The sequence below is a fragment of the Beta vulgaris genome, chromosome 8 (assembly GCF_026745355.1).
Source record: "Beta vulgaris subsp. vulgaris cultivar EL10 chromosome 8, EL10.2, whole genome shotgun sequence".
In the NCBI taxonomy this organism is placed as follows: Eukaryota; Viridiplantae; Streptophyta; class Magnoliopsida; order Caryophyllales; family Amaranthaceae; genus Beta; species Beta vulgaris.
Window position 1 is genome coordinate 57,810,447 of NC_079209.1, and position 6,874 is coordinate 57,817,320.

Consider the following 6,874-nt stretch of genomic DNA (forward strand, 5'->3'; position numbering starts at 1 on the left):
ACAAAAAAAATTAGTAAATGTATTGAACAGGATTTGATCCCATGAACTTCAAGTTTATATACTAAACAAAGTCTTAACCACTATATAAATCAAATGATATTTGGTGATATTATAATAAAGTAAATTATTAATAATAATAACTATAAATACTCGTGGCATAGTCCGAGCCTACAAACAAGTTATGTTACTACAAGAAGAATTTTATTTGTATATAAAATTTTATTACTAATTCAATATCTGAAAGCATCAGTTGAGTTTTTTGGTCAACTAATCTCAAAACTATGCTTTATATATACTAATTAGTACTTCATCTTTTTTTAATATATATTTCTTACTTGGAATTTTGACACTATTCATACTTAATTAGAATCTTCTTAATTTTTTTTAGTTTATAAGAAAAATATAATCATATGGAGTATTCTTTGATTCATCTCAATTAGTACTTAATTAATATTCAATCGTTATAATTTTATTTGTATATAATTTTTTTTTATTATTAAACCGCACTTACTCTTTCGGACCTAGATCTATTGACTACATTTGGGCTTCGCACTATAATAACTCTCTCATCACAGATGAGTATTATTTAGTTCTTTCTTTTATATATTTATAGTTGTTATTTTATATATATAGAGAGAGAAACTAGTTGATATACTTGAATGATCATAAACTAGTACTCCTCTTTTTTTTTTTTTTTTGTCTTTCTCATTTGGAATCTTGGCACTATTCATACGTAGAGAGAATCTTCTCAATTTTGTTCAATTTATAAGATAAAGTTAATCATAAGTTGACATGTGACTTTTATATATTTTAATACCCTTTATCAATTTTGCAAACAATTATCCATGATAGCTTTTTTGAAAAAAAAAATCATTTGTCATTCTACAAAATCTATCTCTACAGTACGTAGTACATAGTTTAATTTTATCCTGATATTCAATTATCCCATTACATTATTATTGCATTAGAAGTACCATTTTGTAACAAGGATGAAACTGAAAGCTAATTTCTGCATGGTTGATGAAGATTGATCAAATGTATAATTTTGTGGACAAAGTTCATGCAACGTGTTGTGAGTATTATGCATGTGACGTGCATTTTTCGACAATTACATCTATCTATATGATACAGTGATTATTTTTTATTTTTTTTTGACATGATATAGTGATTATTGTTACAGACACGATATGCAATTATGCATGTAAGTAGCAAGATTAAATTGCAGTACTAAATGGCCTCAAATGATCACTTGAATTAAATCCTGTTCAACTTCAAAACTACAAAAGATCGACAGACCCCCTTCAGAAAGCTGCATTAGACAGCAATGTGAAAGACAAGGGTTTTCAGAATTGTTAGATCTACTCAACGATCGTGGTTTTGTCACATTAGAATTGTATTTATTTCATTTTGATATGTATTTGTTTAGTTTCTACTTCTATTGTAGATGTCGTATGACTTTCAATCAATAAATTAATATTAATTTCAAAAAAAAAAATGGCCTCAAATGACTTCATAGTAGTTCTATTTATTTTTTTTTATTAGGAAAAATAATTGGTCTGAGACCAACCCCTGCTAGGCTACTAGTCTGCAGGGCACACCAGCTCAGAGGTTGGGTACAAGGTTAAACAACCCAGAATTAAATGTCCAACAATAGGAATGAGGATTCGAACCCTGGGCAATGCTATAGAATTCGGGGTGGCCTGATACTCCATTGAGCTACTACCTCTCCCTCTTTATAGTAGTTCTATGTAGCAACTTATAAGTTGGTTATATTTCTTATTTTGATACTTTTCTCTTTCTAAAATTTATTTTGTCTTTTGATTCTTTTTTGAGTGCAAAAAGTATATTTTATTTTAATTGTACAAATTACAAAAAAAAAATTGCCAACTTTCAAAATGGTAATGTGATTGTGTGCTTACGTCACATATCGGTCCGCCCATGGTAGCCATAACTTCAATTGTGATTTGTGATGCAAGTACATTAAACATGCTCAATAGATTGGGTGGCCTTAAAACTAATGTCACTCCCTCCATTTTCTATAATTGGTCATTGTGACCAACTCCTTTTCTCTCCTATACACAATTTTATGTTACACATACTTGTGATCAACATGAAAGTAGCTTAAATCTTAAAATAGTAACTATCACTTTCTTTTTGTAACTTGAACTTTAGAAATTAATTAAATTTACAAAAATGTGAAATAATTAATCGTTACTATATTTGTAGCAAGAAGTACTTTTTGACCATCGTAATATTATTTTGAAAAAAATATATATTTAATATTATTAAAGGCTACGTGTCGTTGATGATCAAATATCTATTTTTTTTATTAGGAAAGATAATTGGCCGGAAGATCATCCCCTGATGCTAGGCTACTAGCATGTAGGACACATCAGCTTAGAAGCTGGATATAAGGGTTAAACAACCCGGCCAGAAGTAAATACCCAACATATTGTCGGGATGATGATTCGAAACCTGGGCAATGCCCTGATCATCAAATTTCTAAGTTAACAAACAAAAGCTGTGAGTAAATCTCTTATATTGTTATATATGGATGATATTATTACGTAGTAGTTATGATTCTTAACAACATACAATAAGTAATAATGTGATAACCAGCATATTATTAAATTATGTTTATTCATCTTAACGACATGAATTAAGGGAGCATATTATAAGTTGTATGAAGTTAATGCTACACTATTTGAACATAAACTAGCATCACATCATGGTAAGATGTATAGCTAGAAGCCTAGAATGCCTGCATTATGCAATGTCTAGCTTAAATTAGACCTTGGTATATGTCCTAATCATAAAACATACAACAACTATATAATTAAAATGAAAATCATGATCGATCACATAAAGTAGTTAGGAATTGGACATAAATTTGATGATAATATGACAAATTTTTATAGTGTAATATATTTTCTATTTTTTATTTTAGCTGGTTAGTTGTAATATGGATTTTATAAAGTAGTTGGCAATAGACATTAAATTCGTTCTCATTATTTAGCAAACTTTAGGTTTTAGGGTTAAGGGGTGTGTTTGTTTATTGAAATACTATTATTTGAGTATCAATTTATGGATAAGGAACTTTGTTAACCATATATATTAATATATTTCCTTTCAATTATTTTGAGTCATTGTAACTATGTCTTCTTAAATGGATGGTGTCTCATTCAGCACATGGGGAGGTTGAGAGAATTCATAATCATTCTCCTAAAATATTAAAGTATTAGAATTGATTTGTAAATTTGTTCTTCCATAACTCTCACTTAATTAATCATATGAGGATATATATATACTCCCTGTCTCCCTCCGTCTTCTAAAAATCTTCCCACGTACTGTTCCTACAGATACCAAGGAAAATCAAGTTGTGTGGGGCATGGTGTGAGTAAAGTAGGAGAGAGAAAGGGGTAAAGATAAATAAACAAATAAAAAGGGGTTAAGGCAGGAGAGAGAAAGAGAGTAAAATTGAATCAATAATGTAATGGTGGACCATATGATAGTGACATGAGAGGGTAAATAGGGAAATTTGTTTTGCCAAATAAGGAATAAAGCAAAAGAGGGAAGATCTTTTGGAAACACCCTTAAACGGAAAGAGGGAAGATCTTTAGGAAACGGAGGGAGTACAAGAAAAGCTAAGCATAAACAAATTAAATTAGAATTCTAATTAAGGAAAGAAAAAGCTGCTTAGCTAATATCAATAATGGATGACTGTAGATCAAGGGATATATTTTTGTTTAAACTATAATGTGGAATAAGAAAAGCATCGAAAAAATGTATATTACCTCAATTAATAAGTAAATTATGAACTAATTTGAGCTTGGTCTAAAGTAAATAACTTATTTTTTTTTATCCATATGAGCCATGAAGGCAATACAAAGTACAAAGAAGGGAAGGGGGGATTCGAACTTGCATTGTGACCTATCATTCACAATATACTCCAATCTTAACGACTAAATAGGTCAAGACATCCTTAATTAAAGTAAATAACTTATCGTAGTTATAAATTAAACTTGAATTCCCGCAAGGCTACCGCCCATTACTTTTGACTCCATAACGAGAGATGTTGTTCATGCATGCATGTATAGCATGATTGATATGTGGAGAAAATTGATATCTATAATGGATTAATGGGTAAAAGCTAGGGCTGCAGCAAAGCTTTATCAAATATATAGTTGCATGAAAGCTATTTTCTCCAGGTTAATAAAGAGTGAAAGCTAAGCCTAACAACATCCTATAATTCGTCCCCTCTCTTATCTCGATCTCTTCTTCCCTCATCTTTGTGCTAGAAAATAGGATAAGTGAGTTCATAACAGTTGTAAGTTTTGTCTAAAATCGTCTTCTAATAAAGTTATTGTAAGATTATTTTATTTTTTTTGCTCGAAAGGAGTTTAAGAACATGTTCTTTCTAACTTATTTTCAGTTTAATTCGATTTAGTTCAATTCAGTTCAGTTCAGCTTTGGACAATACTTTTACTCTCATATATCACTATTCATTTCAGCTTAATTCAATTCAACTGTTTTATGTCGAAGAGAATAGGTTAAAATAGCCAACTTAATTATAATATCGAAAGCTTTTTCACTTTTATTGAACTTAGAAAAAAGAAAAGGTCAGTTTCTCAGTGGAAGTATAAGTCTACACCTTACCATTTTGTGAATTTAGATAGCTGGAAATTGGAATAATCTGCAATACAAATTCCAAGTTCCAACTTTACATTATTTTTCATACATGCCGTTATTGGATTTATGTTGGTAGGTTAAGGTTTGTTGGCCTATAACATTGAGGTGTTACATAACTCTTGGCTCCTATGGAGACTGGAGTACTTTTATATTGGATTTTGCTTTATTAAGTATCTTCGGATGATTACGTATAAGTAGTTTGAGCAGTAGAAATTTGAGATTGTAGTATATAATAATTACTTAAATTTTTAGGGATACTTACATGTATTTGAGATGGATGTAACAGTGGCGTATCCAGGAATTACGGGATGGGGGTACGGATGAGAAAAATTCAAATAAAACAAAATACAATACTTGAGCTAAGTTACGACTAAAAATTCAAATCAAAATACAATGCCAATATCAATTAATAATTCAAATTACAACTAATTTAAAACGACAAAAATACATAAGTTTCGAATAAAAAAAATTACAAGTGCATCCGACGACCTTTCATAGATTGGAAGCGCTTAATTACATCATCTCTAATTTCAAATTCAACTAATTTCAATTCACAACCTTTATTTCAATTTTACAATCTCTAATTTCAATTCAAGTAATCTCAATTTCAATTCAAGTAATGAAGTAATCTCTAATTTCAATTCAAGTAATTTCAATTCAACTATTCAAGTAATTAGTAATCTCTAATTTCAATTCAACATTTAAATCTCTAAGTTTAATTCAACTATTCAAGTAATCTATCCTTTACAAATTAGCAGAAATTATACAAAAAATTAAAAAAAAAAAAACAGAAAGTGGCGACGGGAGTTACAGAATACAGACTTACAGTGAGACGTGAGTTCTGCTTCTTACTGACGGGCCGCCGGCGGTGGCGTCTCGTGTGAGTCGTGCCTCGTGGGCTCGTAGTCGTGGCGACAAGAACTCAAGAAGAAGTGAAGAACTCCGCAAAGGGCAAAATGGCGACAACAACCGAACGTCTACAATTCTGGGCACAGCGTGAAAGTGGCGACTGAAAGCATCAAAGCAGTCCGGCACAACGGCACTCCGGCAGGCGAAAAGAAAGAAGGAGAGAGAAAAGAAAAAAAAACGTTATATTTATTCTTTAGACTGACACCAGAGGAGAGAGAAAGAAGGGGAGTAATTACTTTAGGGACGCGTGAGAGAGAGAGACTGAGAGAGTAATGAGGAGCGTTTTTGTCAGTTTTGGGAGCCCGTTTCTTTTTCTTTTTTTTCCCTTTTTTTCTTTTTTTCCCTCAAATTTTTTTTTGAAAATGGGGGTACAGCTGTACCCACTGTACCCCCAGTGGATCCGCCCCAACCAGTGGCGGATCCAGGAATATTTTATGGACCGGGCCAAATATATACAAAGTTAATTTTACCTTTTGTAAAATATGCAAAGTATATATTAAATGAATTAGAGAAAAGTTGAAAAGATATTTTACCCTAAAATACTCTATTATCAAACTTTTTAAACTAATTTGTAAATAGACCACATGAGATTTCAGTTTAAAAATTTGGAATGATAAAATAAATTTTTTAAATGCAAACACACCATGACACCTTGTACAAAGGAAAAGAAATGGGAAACAAAAAAGCAAAAGAAATGGGAAACAAAAAAGTAAAAGGGAAAGAAATATAAAAGAAAATAGTTTCCTCCCGGGAAGGGGCTCGGATGTTAATGTGATAATAGCTACTGAAATTCTCCATTCAATGAAAAAGAAAAAAGGGGGAACGGGGCTTTTTGCATTAAAATTGGATCTTGAAAAGGCTTATGATAGACTTGAATGGCCTTTCATAGAGCATTGTCTTAGGATGACTCATTTTAATGAAAATTCAATTAAGATGATCATGAGTTGTGTTACTTCAGCTACCATCTCCCTTCAAGTAAACGGAAATAGAACTCCCTCTTTTCGCCCATCAAGGGGAATTCGTCAGGGAGACCCCCTTTCCCCTTACATCTTTATTATTTGCCTTGAATACTTATCTAGGAAAATCCATGAAGCTTGTGCCTCTAAAGCTTGGAACCCTTTCAGAGTTAGAGGAGGGAATACTGATATTTCACATCTGTTATTCGCGGATGACCTTCTACTTTTTGGTATTGCAAATCAAAAAACTCTTGAAACCATGAATCACATTTTAAAGGATTTCTATCATATCTCGGGTCAAAAAGCAAATGAAACCAAAA